This window comes from Furipterus horrens, unplaced genomic scaffold (assembly GCF_987537825.1).
Source record: "Furipterus horrens unplaced genomic scaffold, mFurHor1.1.pri manual_scaffold_6, whole genome shotgun sequence".
Lineage (NCBI taxonomy): Eukaryota > Metazoa > Chordata > Mammalia > Chiroptera > Furipteridae > Furipterus > Furipterus horrens.
In genome coordinates, this window is record NW_028327176.1 from 94,994,493 (window position 1) to 95,016,875 (window position 22,383).

The 22,383-nt window shown below is 52.7% G+C and overlaps 1 protein-coding gene across 6 annotated transcripts in view; it reads left to right on the forward strand.

The window, feature by feature from the left end:
* The first annotated feature begins 5,651 nt into the window (after positions 1 to 5,651).
* FOXP4 (forkhead box P4) overlaps positions 5,652 to 22,383 on the forward strand; it is a 49,125-nt gene continuing 32,393 nt past the window's right edge. For 3 of the 6 annotated variants that reach the window (XM_090282374.1, XM_090282377.1, XM_090282375.1), the window contains exon 1: positions 5,652 to 6,143. The gene's annotated coding sequence lies outside the window, so the exon portion shown is untranslated. The remainder of the gene's footprint in view (positions 6,144 to 22,383) is intronic. The other 3 variants (XM_090282378.1, XM_090282379.1, XM_090282380.1) reach the window with 1 other exon arrangement.

Consider the following 22,383-nt stretch of genomic DNA (forward strand, 5'->3'; position numbering starts at 1 on the left):
CGACTGTGCACCTACTATGCAAAACACACGAAGCTGGGTGCAATAGGAAATCCAAAAATGACTAAAATTGTGGGCCCTTATCTCAGTTTATTACCTAGTTGGAGAGATGAGGCATAAATGGGTAAATAGTTAACAAACAGTACAATGTATTTAAAGTTATAAGATGCTTATTAAGTAAAAGTGGGCTGGGGTAATCAAGAAATAATGACAGCCCCAGCTGGCGTGGCTCAGTGGATTGAGAACTGGCCTGTGAACCAAAAGGTCACCAGTTCCATTCCTGGTCAGTGCACATGCCTGGGTTGCAGGCCAGGTCCCCAGTTGGGGGCGTGGGAGGCAACCCATCAATGTTTCTCTCCCTGCCTTCCCATCTCTAAAAATAAATAAATAGACCCTTTTAAAAAAGAAGGCAGGAAAGAAATCATGACAGTAGCTGTATCCAATGCCTCTACTGAGAAGAACCCTGCACGAGTTATAGTCTTCTTCACCACCTCTTTGCCTGACCCTCATTTTTCTCCCCATTAAGATTAAGTCCCTTGCTTCAGGATTTCAGGATGAAAGTAACAGAATTGGGATTTAAATCCAAGCATCCTCACAAGGGAGGAAGACATGGGGTAAGTCTTGAAGGATGAAGAACTTCATAAAGGCAGAAGAGGCTCTTTTCTCTGAGCCTGCTTGCTCCTTGGCCTTTCCTTGGCCCAGGCGCCTCTCGTTCCTCAGGGAATGGTTGGATGAGCTGCAGGGGACAGGGGAGGGGTGCTGAGTTTGCTGTTGGCCCATCACTGTGTGTGTCCTGCTCTCTCCCTGCACAGAAATCCCTCCATAGAGAGGGTCTCAGTTGACCCAAAGACACCGTGTTCTAATTAATGGAAAATTGTCCATTGCTTGTCAGGTTATTGTTCATTTCCTGATCCTTAATGACTGATTTTCCACCAATCAGCCCGGAGTCCTGTGCCGCAACCCTGAAGACAAGGCCTGGGCTCTGAGTCCCTAAAAGTGACTACTGGGGCTGGGGGACCGGGGTGGGGGGTGCTGCTGCAAACATCTCTCTGGGCTGGGGCACCAAGAATGGCAAGCCCCGCCCCATCCTGGTGCCCTCCCCTCCACTGCTTCCCCACTGCCCCCACACGTGTGGTCCTCTACTCAGGGCAATGTGGTAAGCTGATAAGCCTCCCCCCAGGAGTAGGAGCCCCCCTTAAGAAGGGGGAGCCTGGAGAGTGCCTTGAAGGTTCCTGGCACAGTTCATTAAGATATCAACCCTTAATGAAATATTTCTTTGTCTAAATCGTCATTTATCTTGGGGAACAGGGGCCTTTGTGGCAAAGGAAAAGGCTGCCCCTTTCTACCCCTCCCCCACCTCTACCCAGCACAGACCCTGGCTCTTTCTGAGTCAGAAAGATTGAGAAGCAGGGTCGGGAGGAACAGCTGGGAGATATGGGGAAGGGAGAAGATTCCAGAGTGAGGAAACTACAGGGAAAAGGAGGGACAACTTGACTGAGCAGGAGGCAATAGAGAGTGAAACAGAAAGCCCTGGAAGCCCTCCCCCACTTGCCCCCAAAAGGAAACCCACTGCAGTGTGACCACAATAGCCAAACATCCCAAACAACCCAACTGTCCATCACAAGGAGGCTGGGTAAAGAAACCAGGGCACACTGACAGGGTGGAAGTCTCTCCAGAAGCCTTTTCAAAAAATGACCTAGAGATACATGTAGCAAACCTGAATTAATCTCCGCAACATAAAGTTGAGTAAAACAACAAGAACACAAAGTAAAAGCAAGGAGCAAAAGGATACCTTTCATTTAACATTTCAAGGTGCCCGAGCCATACTAAATGAGAAAGAGTAAAAAACTTACTTGGGAAGGCTACCTACCAACTTCAGGAAACTGGCTACCTCTGGAAGGGAAGGATGGAGAAAGAGGAGGAGGGGAATGAAAGGACCTCAACAAGATCAGCAACCTTTTTTAAGCTTTTTATTTTTAGCCATAAAGATGCATAAATCGTAAGTGTACATACAACCCAATTAATTTTCACAAAGTGACTACACCCGTGTAACCAAATTCAAAAAAATATAGGACATTCCCAGAAGCCCAGGAAACCCTTCATGCCCTTCCCCACCCAGAGTAGCCACTTGCCTGAGTTGTAACACCATCAATTAGTTTGACTGATTTTTGAATTTCAGATAAATGGAATCATACTGTGTGTTTTCTCAGGTGTCTGGCTTTTATGCTCAACATTCTGGTTGTGAGATTTCTCCATGTTGCTGTGTGTAGCAATAGTGTGTTCATTCTCATTGCCAAGTACTAGTTCATGTATGTACATACCATGATTTATTCACCTAATTCCACTGCTGATGGCTATTAGTAATAGTGCTGCTAAGAACATTGTAGTATATGTCTTTTGGTGAACACATATATGAATGCATTTCTGTTCGTAGATACTTAGGAGTGGAGCTGCTATATTATGCTGGTAAAGTTTTATTTCTTAATAACTAAGAAGGGGGGGCGCATGAGAGGAGGTAAGATTCAAGCAGTCAGATGAATGAAAACAAAATATCTGGGTATAGATGTGTGGGGACTGTGGGACTAAGGAGACCGGTGTTTCTGAATATATAGAGTCCTGAGTGTCAGGCCTGGTACTCAGAACAAGCTCACCCACTAGCCCACTTCATCCCCATAGCAGGGAGGCAGCTGACCCTGGGAAAGGGCATCTGCCTCAGAGTAAGAAGGCCTGGGAACAAGTCTTTGCTGAATCACCTCCTAGCTGTGTGATCACCTATAAAATGAGAAGAGCCACCATACTGAACAGCACATGAATCAAGTGCCTGGCACACAACAGGGATTTTATAAGTATTAACTGCAGTTGTAGGCATGATTTACAGTTTTATGAGGCTGATATTCCTCGTTTTTAGGTGAGGAAACTGGGGCTCACAAAAGGGAAAATGTGTATGGAAAGCACCTGATGAACAGTCACAGAGCTAGCCTTTGCTTGTACTTTTTCATGTTATCTCCTAACTACCTAGGAAGCATCCTTCTAATTTTTGTGAATGAGGAAAGAGAGGCTCAGATTTGTCCAAGTCACGCAGCTAGTGACTGACAAAGGCTGAAGTTCAACCCAGGCTGCCTCACTCTAGTCTGTGTGCTCTTAACTGTAGCCTCCTAGCAGGGCCCTGCTTCCTACTGCAGCCAAAGCCCCTGGCCCTCCCTGGACCCTTTGAAGAACTGAGGACAGAAAGGGGACCCTTCTGCCTGTTCCCACTCACTTAGCCTGGGACACCAAGGGCTAGTCTTTTGAACCTTCACACAGAGCTCCTGCATCAAAAGGAACTTTGGACTGGCTTCTTTGATTTTAGGGTGTTTGTTCTATACCTTTCTTTGGTGAGCCTTGTTTTCTCACTAAAATGATCTTTAGGTGAAGACAAGACAGGGTCTTTTGCCTCCCTTGAGCACCCCCCACCCCCACCCACTGTGACTCACAGGGTGCTGGGAAGTGAGCTGGCCTGGGGAGGAAGGGTAAACCAAAATGAGAGCCACATCGTTCCCAGGAAATCCCTTTGGGCAAGCAGGCCCACCCCACGTGTGCAGTAAGGAGGGCTGCTGCAGGGAGACCATGGAAAAGGACTCAGTGGCTATGACAGTCAGCCAGAGAAGAGCTGGAGAAGCCCACTGGAGCTCACCTCATCCCACCTCCCGCTACAGAAACCCACCTCAATCCTCTGCAGGAAGGACAGGAAGGAGGTCATGGCCCAGCTGGGCTTACACAGGGGCCTTCCAACTCTAGGCCTCGCCCAGGCCTGTCCATACACCCTGACTCCCACTGGAGCTGGCTCTCTATAGAAGAAAAATCAGTACACAACAGAGAGCTTTCTTTCTTCCAAACTCCTCTTTGGGTAACCCAAATGCAGGTTATACTGCTTTAAAGATCTCCATGACCCCATGACCTCTTCTTCCCTGTCCTCACTGAAGTGGCTCTGGTTGGAATCCCACTTCATCACTTACTAGTTTGTAAGCCTGGGAAAGTGACTTCATCTTTCTGTACCTCAGTTTCCACCTCTGTGAATGGAGATAATAGCACTATCTACCTCATAGGGTTATTGTGCAGAGGAAATGAGTCCTATGCCTAGCATGTGCTATGACTCCAACTTTAGCTGTGTTATTTTGTTCTTATTGCTACTGCTATTGCTACACTGGAAGAAACACTTTCCAATAATAGTATCCAAATAAATGCCCCCCCCCCCAACGATTTCACACCTAGATATCTGAAAGGCTCCCACAGGACCCAAGTATACCTGAGACACCTAACCAAGAGGGCAAATACATAGGATCTGGACCTGGACAGGTATCACTATCATTGCAACTACTTCTAGTTATTTGCACCCACAGAAAAGAAATGGAGTAAGTGATGGAGAACAACCCAAAAGGAAGCCTCCCCTCCCAAGACCCTTTTCTTCCAAGCCCCATTGAAAGGGCCTTCTGCAACAAGAAATCCTCTCTCCCCAGGCCACAGCACTGACATACCCTAAGCACCAATCCCAGAAGCACCCCCAGCTCACATTCCACAGAAGCAACACGGTTCTGCCCCTCCCTACCTGCCTCAGGTGATCTGGGCCAAGAGGGCCTTCAAGAGTCTCTGCTTTCTTGCCCCCACCCCACAGTAGGGTCTTCACTTGGTCCTGGGCACTCCTCCACGATCTCCAAGGCATCCCTCACTTCCCCCTAAACCCAACACACAGAGCCAAATGGGAGATCTTTGGAAGATGGAGGGTGGGAGGGAGGACTGAGATCGCCACAGGTCTCTGAGCGGGGCATATGCTACCAGCACAGCCGTCCCCCTGGGATCTTGGGCCTTTCCTCCCCCGGACTTCCCCTCCCAACCCAAACACACACCACTACCACCACCACAATCCCCTCAGTTCTCTGGGGCAAAAGACGTTGAGTTTTGTTTACAGTCTAATTTGTCCGGATAGCTGACTCTACTTTGCACTTCTTCAGGCCGCGTGGATCCGCCTTTGGGCCCCTTCTTTACTGGTTCGTAGAGCAATTTAAGGGAAATTCCCCTTCCAGAGAGTGAGGCAGCGATCGCCCGGCGTGTCCGTGCACAAAGCCCAGAAGGAGCCTCCCCACCCCGACTCAAAAACCCACTCCCAACCCCCACGCAGTGGGGAACAGGAGCGAGGCACGGAAGGGCACAGCCCGGACACCGGCTCCGGGCCCCGGCCACTCCCCGCGTCGAGCGCAGCGCGCCGGGAACTAGTGAACCGTGTGGGACCAGGACTTGGCCGTACCTCCGGACTCCGGAGAAGGGCTGGGGTTTGCAAAGCACGCGAGGTCAGGGTGAATTCCCGGGGCCTCTTCACCTCCCTCCTCCCCCTTTTCAGGTTCGCAGTCCCACGTCTTTCCCCGGTGTCCCCACTTTTCTTCCCCTAAAGTCTGCTCCACGTGGTCTTCTCTCGCTCCCCGCCGGCAGCCTCGCCTGCTGAAAGTTGCTGCACCTGCTTTAGGAGAATTATGGTAGCGCTAGAAGTTGGTCTCCTCTCTCTCCCTCCCTCCCTCCCTCCGCCGCCCGCTCGCTCGCTCCCTCCCTCCGCCCAGGCTCTCGGCGCGCTCCCTCCTTCCCCCACCACCCGCCTACCCGCCCCCGCCCGCCCCGCCTGCGCACCGCCCGCTCGCAGCCACTCGCAGCCCCGGCTCAGTCGCAGCCCCTCGGAGTACAGAGCCGGTCGCCCCTGCGAACCGGACTGTGCGACCGGTGGCCGGGACGGAGCCCCCATCCTGCGAGGAGGGCGCGGCGCAGGCGGCGGCGGCGCGGCGGGGAGGAGCCCGGGCCGGAACCAGGGCTGGGCCGGGGGCGGGGACGCCGGGGTCCCGGAGCCCGGCGCCGGAGCGAGCGAACCAGCGTCGCGGGAGGACCGGGAAGGAGAACAGCCGGAGCTAGCCGAGCTGCCCACAAAGTGCGATGCCCCGGCGGGGCTAGGACGCGCGGCGGCAGGCGCAGCGCGGAGGGAGGACGCCCCGGAGCTGCGCGGCGCTGGGCGGCGCGGAGGGGCAGCCCCAGCGGGCGGCGGCGGGCCCGGGCTGCGACCCGAGCGAGCCCCATGCCCCGCGCGGGCTGACGGGCCGGAGCCCGCACGGAGCGGCCGGGCCGGACAGGTAGGTGGCGGTCCGAGCCTAGGGACGCGGGGTGGGGGCTGGGCCGGCGACCAGACCAACTCCCGAGCTCGCGCACTCTCTCGCCCGCTCCCTGGCTTACTTTGTGTTTGCAAACTGCCCGCGGGAGCCACGCCGGGAGGAGCCGGGCCCAGGCCGGCATACTTTGTTCCAGCCAGGGCCGGCTGCTGCGCCCTGACCCTTGCGCAGCCTCGACACCCCGGGCCGGGCCCTCGCGGCCCTAAGCTGCGTTGGGAACAGGTGGGGGCTCGGGCGCGGTGGCGGCGGGCTGGGGGGCGGGGGGGCGCCGGAGGTCGGCCGCGGGTGGGGGCTGGAAAGGCTACCGAGGCCCGCCCTTCCCCGAGAATCCGGGCCCCGCCCCCTCCCGGCCTGACCGCTGGGAATGGGGTGTAAGGGGGCGCGACACCCCCACCCGCCCCGAGTCAGACAAAGAATACTTCCCGGCCCGGACTTTCCTGAGCTGGGGAGGGAAATGGGGAAGTGAGTTCCTCCAACCCCAGTCTGTCCAGGACTCCCCAAGACGCCGAGGCAGACGGGGGGCCGCAGTCACCACCGCCGCGTCGCCGCGGGTGCGGAGGCAGACTCACTTTGCTGAGGTCGCACCTGGGAGGTCCCAGGGCCAGTCAGCCTCTCTCCCCAATCCCTTGGTCGGCTCGGAGATAGAGCGGAAAACTTCTTTGGGGACTTGAGAGCGTCTGGAACCCGCCCCTGTGATTCAGTGCGCTGTTGCTGGAGAGGGGGAACTGAGCTGGCCGATACCTTTATTCACCCTATTTGAAGAGAACCCCTGCCTCACCGTGTACAGGGGGGCAGCAGCAGGGTTCGGGGGCCCCGTGGGAAGTGCCCGGGAGTGACCAAGCGGGACCCTGAGGAAGGAGACTGAGGACTCCAGTGTCTCCGGACAGCCCCCGATAGACACCTCTCTTTGACCCGCGGTCACCCCGCGGCGCTCCAGCCTTGCGCTCCCTATCAACGCCAAACTAACTTGGGCTGACCCCGGGCAAAGCCTGTGGCACCAGAAGGTGAAGCGACTTGGGGTTCTCGCCTCCCGTCAGAGGGCCGTGTGATTTCGTGGGAGGCGGATTCTGAGACAGGGGCCCTAAGGGCTGCAGATTCCTTCTCTCCAAACGGAGCGACCTTGTGAATGCTCCGGCGGCGTCCGGCTCGGACGCTCGGACTCTCTTGACTCTAGGTTGGGGGAAGAGGATGTGGGATCGTGGAGACCCTGAGCTCATAAGCACCTGGTTCGTCCCTGTGCACCCCGTGTCTCTCCTAAGCCCAGTTGGCTGATTTCCTCCCTCGCTGGGCGTCTGAGGTGTAAGGTGTCCAGAGATCACCTCGTGGCGTGTCTGGCACCCCAGCACAGGGTTTTCCTGCAGGCTGACCTCGGAGCCTGGAGCAGGGTCAGGGGGGTGGGGGTAGAGGAGCAAGTCTGAAGCTGGCCTCCTCACGGTTCCTAAGAAAGCCCAGGAGCATTTTGGCCAATGCGGGTTTTTACTTGGACTTCTGTGTCTTCACGCCGTGTTCCAAAGCCCCTGACTGGATTGTCCCACTGAGAACTGTGTGGAGTTTGGGGTTGAGGGTCAGGGGAGCAAAGCTTGGGCAACTAGGGGTGGAGCCTGAGGCTGGGCCTGGTGCCCCCTTCTCCCACACAGAAAGAAGGAGCAGCGGGGTGGTCTGTGCAGCCTCAGCCTCCGGAGGGTCTAATCAGTCCCACAGGACACGAAAATGGAGACCACCGCACTGAGAATTTGAACCCAGAAACTCTCTTTCCTTGGAGAGTGGGGATTGAACCCTGTGGATGCTGGGCATTTCAAGCCCTTGATGTTCCTGGTGAGCCAGTGGGTGGGCATAGGGGCCCCAAAGGGCAGAAGGCTGGGCTGTCCGACCCCAGCTGGGGGAAGTGGACCACTTGCCTCAAACAGCCTCTGCCCAGACAAGGGCTGCCCAACCCTGACCGACCGCTGCTGGGAGGGGAAGTCTGCAGGCTTGGTTGTTGTGTTTTGTTTTGTTTTGTTTTGTTCTGTTTTAAACTTGAGAAACTTTGTTTTGTCCGGGTTCTAGGGCTCTTTGTCACCTGGCAAGCTGGAGGGAAGGCTGAGAACTGTGAGCACCAGGTTGGCTTGCTTACTCTGACCGCAGATCTAAGCCTCAGAAAAGCAAGGCTGTGCCCTGGGGTGCTCCCCATCTGGTGTCACTCCCACCCTCGTCAGCGGGGCAAGGTGGCACGGAGAGGAAGTGGCACTGTGGGTGCCCTCTCCCCTGCACACACAAGGTCTCACCAAGGTCTGAGCCTCTCCCCTTGGACCCTTGGATTGCTACTTTACCCTGGCCCGGGCCTTGGCACTAAGTTGTGGGAGACCATGGGAACCTCTCCTGGCACTGAGCGATGAGCCTCTGGGTGGGGTTTTCTGTCCTTCTCTCAGTCCTGGGCAGGTTTCCCAGGAGTTACAGAGTTGGGGAACCCCTGAGGCCTGGGGAGAGAAAGGCCTGACAGCAGTGCTGGGGAATGCCTGGGCAGGGGCAGGTTGGGCCCAGCTTGCAAAAAGACCTGCCCCTGTTTTCTTTTTTCCTTTTCCTTTTTCTTTTCTTTTGTTTTTTTCTTTCTTTTTTTTTTTTCTTTTTATTTCTTTTTCCTGTGTAGGTGCCTTTCTTACACCTACACACCCCTACCCCACCCCCCTTTTCTCTGCCTTTGGCCAGAAACTTACTTTCTGGCTGCTGGCAGGTAGGTCCCTTCTTGCCAGGAATGTGCATATCCTGCTGGGCCCCTACTCCAAACACACCTCTTCCTTAGTGGGAAGGAAAGAAGGGGGGCTGGGGGTACTTTCTTTGATCCAGTAATTCCCCAAATGTTTGCCGAGTCCCTACTCTGTCTGGGCAGGTACCAGGCTGGGCACTGGAGTGCCCGAGCAGTGAAGGCTGAGGTCTGCTCTCTGGACCTCACATTGTCAGGGTAGGTGAGGCAGATAAGATATCGTATAGGGAGAGAAGGGTGGGAGCAGGGTGTCTGTTTTAGAAGAGAGATCTGAGGTGCAAGGAGAAGGAAGGGCCATCTCCCCAAGAAGGCTTCCCTGCTCTGCCACACCTGGAACTGCGCTCTCTTTACCTATAAGCTAATCCATTGCCACCCCGCTGCCTTGGTGGTTTTTCTGTCTCCAGCTGAAATGCAAGCCCCTCCACTCCTATCCCAAGCAGGTACAATGTCGTTATTTTTCTAATAGCCCAAAACTGCAAAATAATTTATTTCTTCCATCTAAAGAACTTGGCATAGTTTCCTTCATAATCTTACAACTCCCCTGGCTTCCCAGACCAAGGCAAGGCAGGTACCATTTGTGACAGGATTCCAAGGCTCCATTGGCTGAAATGCCTTCCTCCCTCTTGGTTCCAGAACTCTAGAACCCAGGGCAAGGAACTCAGAACTCCCTAGGGCAGAACATGGGTCAGAGTGGGAAAGGTTTTGGAACTTGCCAATAGTGATGGGACTTTGGGGAACTGAATTAAGCTCTTGGAACCTCAGTTTTCTGTATATGTAAAGTAGGGCAATAATACCTGTTGAGAGCCTGTTTGGGAGTTGAATGGGGGAGATGTAAAGTACCTAGTACAGTGCCCGGCACATGGTAGTGCTGACCAAGGGGTGGTTTTTATTATTAGAGTCCCAATAACGGAGACCACCACACTGAGAATTCCAGGAACTCACTTTCCTTGGAACTCACTGTCAGGCCACAAGATGGACTGAATAATGGAAATGCTTGAGTATCATCCTCATTTTCTGGAGTGGGAAGATGGACCCCAGAGAGGAGCTGCAACTTGACTGAGGTTGCACAGCTAGTTAGTGTTAGAGCAGGGACTAAAACAGTGGTGCTTCTGAGTTCCAGTGTACACAGCAGGGCTCGAGCCTCTGCTGAGGCAGGGGTAGGGAGAAAAGGGTATGGGAGGACCTGCCAACTCCACCCCACCTCCTTTGTGAGCCTAGGTGCGGGCCACCCCTCTGCCCATGACCCTGGGGTGTGCAGTTGTCTCCTCTCTCCCAGGCCTCCTACGGTGCTCGTGGAGATAAATATGGGAGGGATAGTTCCCCAGAACACAGAGGAGGAAAAATGGCCAGCAGCACCACCTGTCCAAAAAGGGACTTACATGGTTTGAAACCCTAGCGTCACAGCCTCATGGAATACAAGCCTGGCAGTCAGTCTCAGATCAATATGGTACCTACCCTGGATGGGTCACCTCAGAAGAGCAAAAAGAAACGCCCCCTGAGCCCTAGCTGGTGTGGTTCAGTGGATTGAGCACCAGCCTGAAAACCAAAGAAACGCCCCCTGAGCCTGAAGTTGGTGGCTCTTTCAGCATTGCCTTCCTGGATTCTCCACGGAAAGGAAAATGCACACCTTTCCTACGCCAGTCCCTCCACACTGGGCTCACAGCAGGAAACTTCTTTACTCCAAACCTTGTGGCTTGCCATGCGGTGGTGACACAGTGGGTAGTGCTGACTGGGCCCCACATGGAGCCTGGATAAGAACTCTTGGCACAAAAGGTGCACGTGTGGATAGGGCCACAGTGCACTGGGCCTGGCCGATGATGCCCTCCCTCCCCTCTGTGTGGTCTTTGCCTTTGCTGGGCTGTCCCTTGCTCCAGCGCAGCTTTGCATCTTTCTAACCCGGTCATAGCCACATGACCTGTGCCCCCAATCCCAGCAATTCTGCCCACCTCCCCATGCCCCATCCTCTGCCCAACTGGAGCCTCCTGGGCTGGCACCTGAGGGTGACTGGGACTATTGGTCCTACAGGACAAGTAAATAATATTTCCTCTCCTGCTTGGAGTCTCTGGTAGCACCTGTGCTACCATGCAAAGGCAGGCAGGGGGCAGGGCCAGGCAAGATGGTGGGTTTTCCTCCAACACTAACAAAGTGGAGTGTGTAGAATAGAGACCCTCCAGCGTTTGTTCAGAATAGGCAGGGCAAGCGGGCATAAGTACCCAGAATCCCCACCACAGTGAAGGAGGGACAAATGATGGCCACTCAGACTGGAGACAGGGACTCCTCCTCGTCATTCCACAAACATTGTGGAGCTTAGTGTGTGCCATGAGGGTGCGGGTAAGGAGGTTTACTAAGGGGTAGCTGGCTTGCAACTTGGAGAACTGGAAATGGAGCAAGTGCCCCAGCACGCATCTTTTGGAGACTGCAGACAGACTCTGGTCCCTGACACTCCCCAGCCAGGACAGGATGCCTACACTGGCCCTTGGGAGCCCTCGGGAGGTCTGGGCTGTGTGAAGAGACACTGGCAGGTGGGTGGGTGAGGGGGGTTCCTGTTCTTGTCTCCTCAACCAGGAGGGTACCCCAGCTGCGTCCGCACTTCCAGGAGACACAGGCCTAAAGAAGTTGGTTCAAAAGAGGGTAGTAATATACTTCCTTTCCTTCAGGTGTCCCTTGGGCAGATGTGCATCTGCACCCTGGAAGGAAAGGGTGCTTGCGGCTGGGGAGAAGCTGGGGTGGGGGGGGAGATGGGAATGTAGGGATTTGCAGGAGACTCGAAAGTGACTACTGCTGGGAGCACTTGGGGAGCAAAGTGCTGACCATGGACACCTCCCTAGCTTCCGGAGGCTTGCGCACCTCTAGATGGGAGTCAGAAGATCGGCGCCGTGTTGGGGGTGCAGAGTCGGTCCACACGGAAGAATCCCTTCTTTAGGGAGCCTCCGGGATTTCTGGGAGAGCCAGGGCTACCGGTTCTCCCCCAGCTGAGCGCACTCACTCTGGGTTGCGGACCCCGCCAGCATTTCCCTGCACCTCTGAGCGTGTCAGTGCGATTGGCAGGACGCCCCTAGACCTCTGACACCTGAGCCCCACAGCTGCCTCGGTAAAATGCAGGGTGAGGACCGACTCTGCCCAGTGCCTGGGGCTCCAGGGACCTCTGGAGCAGGAACGGCTCAGACTGCGTGGCCTCTGCTTTTCAGCCACAGGGAGGGTCTCCCCCACTGTACGCTGCTCTCCTTGCGCTCCAGGATGACTTCGAGGGGCTGAGTTTCCGGTCTGGGACTCACCCGTGAGGGGGACAGTAAGCGCGCTGCCCCAAACTTCCTCATTCTCTCTGCGACCTTAGGCATGACAACCTCTTTTCTGGGCCTCGTTTTTCCTAACTGTACAGTTGGTGAGGGAGCAGCCCCCACAGCCCTTCCCTAGCCGCCTCTGCCGCAGCCGAGGGCTGGGCTTCTGGCAAGAAAAGACCTGAAGGTCTCAGCGCACTTCCCCTTTGTTCCACCGCATCCCACCGCGTCCAGAACCCTCCGCCTCCAGTCTGTCCTGAAACGGGCGCGGGGTGGTCGACCCCACGGCCCTAGCAAGTCTCCTCCTTTCCAATTAGGCAGTACAGCCTGATTAAAGGGGTGCAACCCAACCCCTCCCGCCCGATCCCCATCGAAGAGATTTTCCTTCATCAGAATCTCACATCCTCCAGAAATTAATTTGATGCCTCTTGTTATCAATTAATTGAATCTCGTTGGGAGAGAGAGCTCAGCCAGGCAGCTTCAGCTTGGCCCTGTGTGCTGCTGTTCCGCCCTCCCCCCTCACACCAGGACACCCTCCACCCCTCCCCATTTCTCTTTTCCTGCCTTGCTTTTAATTTCACATATTTTCTACTATAAAACCACTGCTATGCGCCCCTTTGCTCAATTGGTTTGGATGGAGACCCATGGGCTGGGCACTGCCTTCCATTCATCCTTTCTGAGCTGTGAAGGGCCCCCTTCCTCTCCCCAGGGCCATGTTTGATCCTTCCTTAAATCAACAAAACCTCACCCTTTGGGAATTTGGCCCTGACCCTAACGTGACCCTGACCCTGACCCTGTGTATTGCAGGGGCTGCTGGGGAGAAACTTGGAGAGCAGAACTGGGGGAGGCAGGTCTAGGGACACTCCAAAGAGCCTCCCCGCCTCACACACACACACCTGAGTTGGGGAAGGGGGACATTGAAGGACCAGGTCAGGGATCTGCCAGCCATAAATATTTTTGTGAAAGCTCATTCTTTTTCAGAAGAGGCATTATGAGCTGCTGCCCTTGCCTGGGCTAATCCGTTAAATGTGTTAAATATCTAAATGGCCGGGGGCAGGTGGGGCACAGGTATGTGGTACCTACCTCCTAGCTGCCTAGCAGCCAGGTCAGGCATCTGCAGAAACAAGCTCTCAGCATTTCCAGGGACACTTGGAAGTCCAGACTCTGCCTCCTACATGGAGGAGGAAGGTTCTAGAAGACATTCCAATCTGGGAGGAGGTTGTGGCAAGTACAGAGTAGAACTAGGTGGTCACCAGACCCTGAATGAGGAACTGTGCTTTGCCAGCTCACATACTTCCTTGTTCTGATAATGATATTTATTACTACCATTTGACAGGTGAGGGATCCAAGCCCAAAGAGGTGATATAACTTGTCCAGAGTCACACAGCTAACTGGAACCTGCCCCTCTGGAATGCTGGACATAAGGGCTGAAGTCACAAATTGACTAACCTCACCCCTTAGGAAATTTGTTGACCCACACAAAGTTTATTACAATGGTAAATTTCACACAAATAACCCCACTTGGTTCCTTTTTAAATACCCTGTCAACATGGAGCCTACATTTCTGTGTGGTTAAGGATAGACTGGGATCCCATTTCTCTCTTGGCCTCCTGCGTCACCAGCCTAGCCCCTGGTGGCATTTTGATTAGCAAATCTGTCATGGAGATTTCACCTGTCTTGTGTGTGTGTGTGGGGGGGGGGTTCTGTACAAGAGCTCAGAGAAATCCTTTAAGGGTGTCCCCTGACATAGTCTAGTTCTCACACAGCTTTTAAAGAACTGGTGGTGGTCTATAATTGTTTTTCCTTTCTACCGCGGAGAGAATTATAGGGTCTTGTGTCTTGAGGGGCCTTTTCCAAGCTGAAATTAGCCCATCCCTGCCCAGGTGGGCCCCTCTAGCCTGCCCCCAAACTTACCTACATTTTGTTGGGGATGGGAGAGACTTTCCTCTAAGAATAGAATCACAAGTTGGGACTAGGGAAGAACTAGGTAAAATCACCCTTCTAGAACTCATGTTGGAACAGGAAGAGAGAGAGGTGGAAGGATACTGAAGCTTGCACATTCACAGGTGGATGTTTTGGATTCTCCTAAGTTGGTACCCAAGATCCCTGTGAAAGCCACACCGAGATATTTTGGAGATCAAGGGAAGGGCCAGGGCATGTCCAGGCTGGGCAGAGCAGCCAGGGCCCCCAAGAGGGCCAGTCCCAGTGATCTGGCCCAGGCTGGCTGGAGCCCGTCCTCTGCCCACAGGAGCCCTCTGGTGCCAAGGGCTCTAGCAGAACCAGGCTCCAGATGGCCACTCAAGCCATGGGTGAGCAACCCCCATCCCTTAACCAGCAGCCCCCCCAAAAGACATCACTATTTAATTAGCCATCTCTGATTAACCAAACTTGGCATTCGACTCCTCTTGCCCTCATCTTTCCCAGCTCCGAATCAATGGCTTTGATATGCTAATTAGGGAGTAATTTAATTTCAAAAGGCCGCAATTAACAAGGGTGTTGTGGACATGCTGTAGTTAAGTGGAGTAATCTAATTTGCATTAGTAACAAGCAGGGACTAATTAGAAGCTTAATTAGACACTTAGATGGCTCTTATGTTTACTTTCTTAATGAGATGGAGTGGGATCTTTGGTTCTTTTTTTTTTTCTTATTGTTAATTTTTCTTTTTGGTCATTGTACTAGGAAAGAGTATTGAGGGCTGCCACCTTGCTAGGGCCTGGTAGGAACATTTTGGGGCTGGAGCCAGGGAAAAATGAACTGAGGGATGGTGGTGGTGATTCAGATTCCATGGAAATGACTGAGTGACCACCCCCAGGGCTTTGCTGGATCTGAGGTGGGGGTGGAGGGAGAGCACTGGTTTGGGAGTCAGAAGAGCCTGATTTCAGTTTGGCTCAGCCTCTTAGCAGCCAGGTGGCCTTGTCAAGACATCTTCAAAGTGTGGTTTCTTCTTCATCTGTCAAAGTGAGTGCCAGGTTGTGTGGAGAAGAGAGGAGGGGACAGGGTATGGGAAAGAACTATCAGGGACTCTGTGAGCAGAATGGTTATTATTAGGAATAAAATATATTCACAAATTGTGTGTCCAGGCTTCACTTCCTTAGGACTCAACTCAGAAGTCACCTCCTTCAGGAAGCCTTCCCAGAGCACTTGCATTTCCTCTTGGGACCCACAGCCCCCAGTGTCTATTTAACATAACATTTATAAAGTTTGTAAGTTTGTTCTGTAAGGCTGAGGTTCTCAACTATGGCCACCCTTGAAATTTAGAATACAGTACTTGGAAAAGTTTTTTAAAGTATCCACTTCTGGGTCCCACTCCCCAAAGAGTCCAATTTAAATGACCCAGGGTGGAGCCTAGATATGGGTATTTTTGTTAACGTTGTATTCGCCAGTGTGTCTGTTTCTCCTCCACCAAATTGTAAACCCCTCAAAGCAAAGGCTGTATTTTATTCCTCTCTATGCCCCAAACCCCAGTACTTGGTATCAGTTGCAGGCAAAGGCCACCACCCAGCTGTGTGCCTTGTAAACTCCTCCACATTCAACAGGGTCTGTAGTGTTGGATTTTGAATGCTTTATGCAGGATCTGAGATTCATCTGGAGAAGGAGATGAGAATGGAGGTGAATCTCTAAAGAGCTGCGTGGTTTGGATGTGGCACATTACTGAAGAGAGGGCAAAATTGTTACAAATTTTATGACATCAATTAGGAACAAATGTATCAAGAGCCTAAAATACGCAATTCTGCTTTTCAAACACATATGCTAAGTAAATAGAAATGTAGTATATTCTTTTCGCATAAGGGTGTTTATTGCAGAGACATCCTAAAAAAGTAGCTAACAGTCTGGATGTCCAGCTCTAGGGGATTGGCTAAATAAATTCTGGAACATGCAGCCCATTGGAGCAACTATGTGACCACTAAAAACTGTTGCTTAAAATATTTGATGTCATGTGGAAATGGTTATGATAGTAAGTGGTGAGTGGAAAAATAGGAAAATTCAAACCATGTACAGATTATGACCCCAGATTCACTTTTTAAATGTTTATATACCAAAGAGAGTGAAAGTGGACTGACTGGAAGGGGCGGATCCACAGGGTTAGCTCCCTGGGTGGTAGAATTATGGGTACTAATTTTTTTCTTCTTTTTTCTTTTTCTTCAAAAATTTCTACCAAGATGGTTTTTACTTTTATGATTAGAAAATAGTTATTTGCAACTTGGGAGAGAACCTGGGACAGACAGCACCGGATGGTGGCTGGCCCACCTTCCAAATCCAGCATATTGCAACCTTTTAGAGGGCTGTCCTCGCCCTGCCGCTGCCACTAAGTATTTCAGGCTTGAAGTTTTATGGTAAAAAGAGTCCTTAGATGGTCCCTAGAGTTGGGGCAGGTAGCTCCTAGGGTGTTGTTTAGGGAGAATGTCAAGCAGAAGTGGGAGTAGAGAGAAGCTTAGGGTGCTAGCCTCCTACCCACACGAGGGATTAAGCTTCTGGAACTCAGTGAGCCCCATCTGCTTGGGGAGAGACACCACTGGCCTGCTCAGAGAGCCAAGCAGTCGTGTGACTCATGACCCTGCTATAGTTTGGGGTCTAATTTTGGAGCTATAGAGATGTTCTAACCCTTGGGTCCTGCTTGATTTTCCTCAAATGCTGAACCAAGGGCTGGGATCAATTTTTAAACCATAGCCCACTCAGAGTTGGGTTGGAACAGGATCTTCTGGACCCCCATAATTATAATAACTACCCTTCTTCCTTGAACACCTTCACACTGTATTTTATTTGATACCACAGTAACCCTGGAAGGGAGGTTTATCAGTATTAGCTCCGTAAGACAAATAAGGAACCCAAGGCTCAGACTGGTGACCTCACTGCTCAATGCTCTTATTAACAAAGGTCATAAGAGACCAGAGAAGGGTCAGCAGGTCAGATGGCAAATGAGTGGCTGGCTAGGGAACCGCCAAGGCCAAGAGAGGCTGCTGCCCAAGCCCTCCCCTTACCTGGCAGCGAGAAGCCAGTGGGCCTTTGGGGCCTGAGCTGAATGGGGGGGGGGGGGTCAGTGGGCCTTCGGATGACAGATTGGGAAGCATCCTTCAGTTACTTGTAACACCAGTGCTTATTGGTCTGAAAAGCCCTCTGCTTTATGTCCCTTGACACAAGTAAGATCTGATCACAGGATAGCTAGAAAGAAAGGAAAAGAGAAAGAAAATACATGATGCATTCATGCTCTCTTCTATGTGGCACCCACATGTATGCCCTGGAAAACTCTGAAACTGGTGACCTCTTGTAAAAAAAAAGGGGGGGGGCATTTATATATGCTGTTTCCCCAGCATTCAATAGACACTTCACCAATGGCTTCTTACCCCTTCATTGCTAAGCATAAATGTCATTTCCTCAAAAAGAAGGCCTGCCTTGCTCGCCTCCATTTGATAGAATTTGTTTTATTTGAGCTGAACTATTTATTGGTGTCATTTATCACCTGCCCCCTGCCCCCATGGGAACATAAGCTCCAGGAGAGCAGAGCCTGGCACACTGTGGGTGCTTAAATATTTGTTGAGCCAATGAATGGACGAACGGTCACTGCTGGTGAAATAACTTCCTGGCCAACAATTGGAGGAGAGAGGAGAATGACTGTGTTTATGGCCCACATTCGACTAGTGGCTAAACTTTGAAGAAGACAAATGGCAGATTTACTCAGAAAAAAAGGGGGATGGGGAATAGCTCCATTACCAGTTGCCCTCAAAGTATTTAGGACACTACTAGGCTGGCTTCTCTTTTTGTAAGCATGCATAGAGCAGGGGTCACATTACAGTTTCCTGCAGATAGACTGTCAGGGCTTGGCATACTCAGGCACTCAATCCATGCTCAATGGATGAGTGGCCTTGGAGATGGACCGCCTGGTTTGAGCCACCAGGAAGCTCGTAACTAAAGTCAGTGCTTATCTTTGGAGCCCTAGCCCTGTTGCCTTGGACCAGCAGCATCAGCATCAGCATCACCTGGGAACTTTTTAGAAAGGACAGGTCTCAGGCCCACTCCAGGCCTATTGAATCAGAAACCCCAGGCCTGGGGCCCAGCAGCCTGTGTTTTAACAAGCTCTTCAACGTGATTCTGATGCACTCAAATTTGACATCTTCTGGCTTAAGGTTTTGGTCCATTTATTCTCCCTTCCTACCACCCCACGATATTATATTTTAAGAATTTCAATCTGTCTTTTATGGCAGTCTGCTGCACGATCTTTTTTGGAAGTTGATGGGAGTATGCATTATAAATAGCTACATCTAGTCCAATTTTCCCCAATATCTAGAGGAGAAAAGGGGGGAGTTACCTTAGTCCAAGTCACACAGCAAGCTGGTAATAAAGCTGGGGCTATGTGCCGGATTTTCCAACTTCTAGTCTCACTGAGGCTTTCAGCTAGTTCCAAAACTAGATTATAAGCTTGTGGAGGGCTGGAAACAGTGTCTCCTGAGTTCAACTCAAAACCACCACCACAGCCAGATACAGGTTACCTGTAGTCACCCCCTCACCCTCCATGCTTCCCAAAGAGCTGGGAGTGCGCCCCCTCCAGCTGCGCGCAGGCACGTGCGCACCCTGCTAGACTCGCGCCCAGAGAGCGCTCGCCGGGGACTGCCCCGCCCCTTTCCTCCCTCCCTCCCTCCCTCCCTCGCGGGTAAACTCCGGGCATCCATCAGTCTGTTAATTGCACTAATTAGAGATCGCGGAGGTGTTAATTGGAAAACCCTGGTATTGTGCCTGTTTGGGGAAGAAAACGTCAATAAAAATTAATTGATGAGTTGGAAGGGCGGGCGGCGCGGGTTCGTGGCGAGGCGCAGGGTGTCGTGGCAAATGTTACGGCTCAGATTAAGCGATTTTTAATTAAAAAGCTACGGTAATTAATACTTTCTTACAGCATATGGGCCCGAGGAAAAGGCACAAAGGTTTCTCGACGTGTAGAGGTCCCCATCCTTTTTCCCCTCCTCCGAAAGCACCCTAGCCCTTGGGTCCTCCCTTTGGTCCCAAGGTAAGTTGGAACTCGTTACTTCCGGCCAGGGAGGGGACAAGGCGGACCTAGACGAATTCCGAGGCGTCCCTTTGCAGCGTGCCACCCGCCACCCGAAGGGGTTCTTAGAAGGGCCAGGAGCCTCTGGGGAAGTGGGAGCCCCCAGTGGCCCACAGACTCCCCCAGAGCGGAAGAGGCGGCTGCGGCTTTGACCCAGCTTCCTTCCTTCCTTTTGAAGGCGGGGGCGTCTGCAGGAGTTTCAGGGCCGGCCCAAGGCTCTGAGATGCCCTGGCTCCCTAAGGGGCACCCTGAGAGGTGGGAGACTGGGACCTGCCTAAGGGGAGGATCAAAACCCCAGACAGAAGTCCTAGGTCACCTAAAATGACTCCCAGGCAGTTCCTCTCCCCTGCTTCAATATGTGGTAGGAGAGGGGTCTGGGAAAGCTGGGGTGGGGGTGAGGGCCTCAGTTTATTGAATCCTAGAAAGACCTTCTAGTACCCTCCACCCTGATACATGCTGTAAAACAAATGGAACTACCCAGTAACTTGGGCAAAGGGTAGTGACTTGCCCAAGGTCCCACAGCTGGCCTTTGAAACCAGGTGGTCTGATTCCCTGAGCTTCTCTCCTTCTCTTCTGTAGGTGTTCAGCTGCTCTTTGCTGAGGAAATGGGTGGCTGAGGGAGGAGCCTATGGAGTGAGGTGGAAGGGTAGAGAGAAAGGAGGAGGGAGCTCTTGGAGGGTGCCAGGCCTGCCCTTTACCAGTACCTAAACAGGAGGCTCAGGTCTACCTTGGGTGGAGCCCTTGGGAAAAGGGACCAGAGCTGTGACTCAGATGGACCCTCATTGGCTTCTTCCAGCCATTAGGACACTATGGCTTCATGTCCACATGCTGGACCAGGGACTTTTACTCCTGGAGCTTCCAAGTGAGAAGAGACTCTCAAGACCACCTCTGGAAAAGGGGAAGTTGAGGCCCAGAGAAAGAGAAGGCAGAATATTCGTAGCTGATGTGGTTGAGCTCACGCTGCCTGACACCCAGGCCTTCTCCTCCAGCCAGGGTCCAGGTTCTCATGGACACCAGCTTCCTCCGCTCCCCCCCAACCCCCATACCCTTGTAGTTACAGGGCACTGATATCAAGGCCTACCTCCAGCACCCCGCCCCATCCCCACCCTAGCTGGCTGGGCCCCAGGCACCCAGAGGCTGCTTACCCACAGTTCAGGGAACACCCCAGTGCTATTGCCAACACTGTGAAGAGGTGAACAGGAGGCATGAGGCTGCTGGTGTGCTCATCTTCAGAGAGGGCAGGTGTCCCAGGGCAGAGGTGAGGGTTCGGAGGTCCCCTGGGAGTACCAACCCTGCAGGTTTCAGTGGGTATTGGTGGGCCTGCAGGAGCACGGAAGGAGGTGAAGTTCCCAGGAGGGGGCAGAGTTTGCCACTCGGGAATTAATGCCATTCATACACCCTGCGGAAATGACTTTTCAAATGCATATAATCTGAAGCATGCAAATGAGAGGCTTGCTTCACCCTGTTTAATATGAATGATCAACCCTTGAATAGCTATTATTACACGCCACATTGCAGCAATTATGTTGTTCAATGGGTGTCGCTATGTACCCCCCAATAAAAAAAAAAAAAAAAAGAAAACAGAAAAGAAAGGAACACCTCTGTTTGCATCCTCCTTCCTTTTTCTCACTTTTTTCAAACTTGCTGTGTGATCTACAACTTTATGGTGTGTGTGTGTGTGTGTGCTGGAAGGAGGGCACTCATTCTTACCCCAGGAAAGTAACTGCTGGATTCTCTTCCCTTTCCCCTGTGCACACCCCCCACCCCCCAGGCTCTGGTCTTTGTCCCCTGGGGCCCAGGAGTTCTCAGATCTCAGAGAAGCTAGACTTGGAATCAGGGCAGACAGCTGCTTTCCACCCCAGCAGGGCCAGTGTTGGGGGAGAGGGAGAGCAGAGTGGGCCCCACAGTCTCCCCACCCCTGCATCTAGCTAGGGCCAGGCCTGAGTGGGGAGAGGTGCTCTGCAGGCTGCTGGGAGGGATCAGGGTGGATGGTTGGGGGAAGGGGGCTGGAGCCCTGTGCTCTGGTGGGTGGAGGATGGCGCCCACCCCATCCATCATGTGGCAGCCACTGGTCCTCTGGCTGACATGGCCATTAAGGCCTGAGACCAAGTGCTCAATCTCTTCCAAACCATCGCTCCCAACCTCGCCCTGGCCCTCGCCCCTGCTCCAGCACCTCAGGACCCAGGAGGAAGGACGGCAGTTGACTGGGCGGGGGAGGGGGCACAAGAGAAATGTTCCTTGGGAACACATGGAGAAATGTTCAAACATTGGACATTCCAGGAGCACACGTTCACAGAGGAAGCCACACAGAGTCACAGAAGGAGAGGAGCCATTGAGCAATGATGTGGCACACATGTGAACTGGTGGGCTCCCCGTGGACCCTTAGCAGCTCTCTGTCCCATCCCCCAATACCCTCACTCCAACTGCTTCTGCTCCCAGAAGGGAGAAAACACAGGCCCAGTACAGTGAGGGGAAAAGAGTTCTCCCCAAGGTGCGAGGAGAGAATTTGGAGGCAGGATGGGGATGCTCTTGGGAGCTGTCACTTTGGGGGAGTAACTAGGGGGATAATCCAATCTCTTCCAGCAGTTTCTCTAATCTGCTACCTTCAAGGCCGTCATCCACCTTTTGGATCAGGGAGACCATGTGGTTGTGGGTTCTGCTTAAGCCAACAAGGAATCAAGAAGTAAGGAAAAAACACTGGCTGGCTCCCACGGACCCCAGTAGCTGCTCGCCTGACTTCTGCCCCTTGATCTGTGTGTGACCTGGGCCAAGTCTTTGACTTCTCTGAGTCTCAGGGTCTTTACCTTTACAAATAGAGCAGACGAAGAAGGGGTTGATTGGCGCTTCCCCTGCCAGGTGCTTTGTATGTGTTTCATTTACTCTTTACAGGACTCCAGGAGGTTGGGATTAATTTACTTCTATAGAAAAGGAAACTTGAGTTTTATGGAGTTTAAGACATGTTGAAGATCAGCTGTGTCCTGGTTCACTGACATCCATGTGCCTTTCAAGGGGCTTTGGGGGGATAGTCAGAGACATCCCAGACTTTGAGAACAGCTCTACAAGCTAAAGTGCCCCCATCACAGTATGTGTGTACAAGCCCCTGAAATAGTGGGACCTCTATAAGGTGTAGAAAGAAACTCAGGCCTCCTC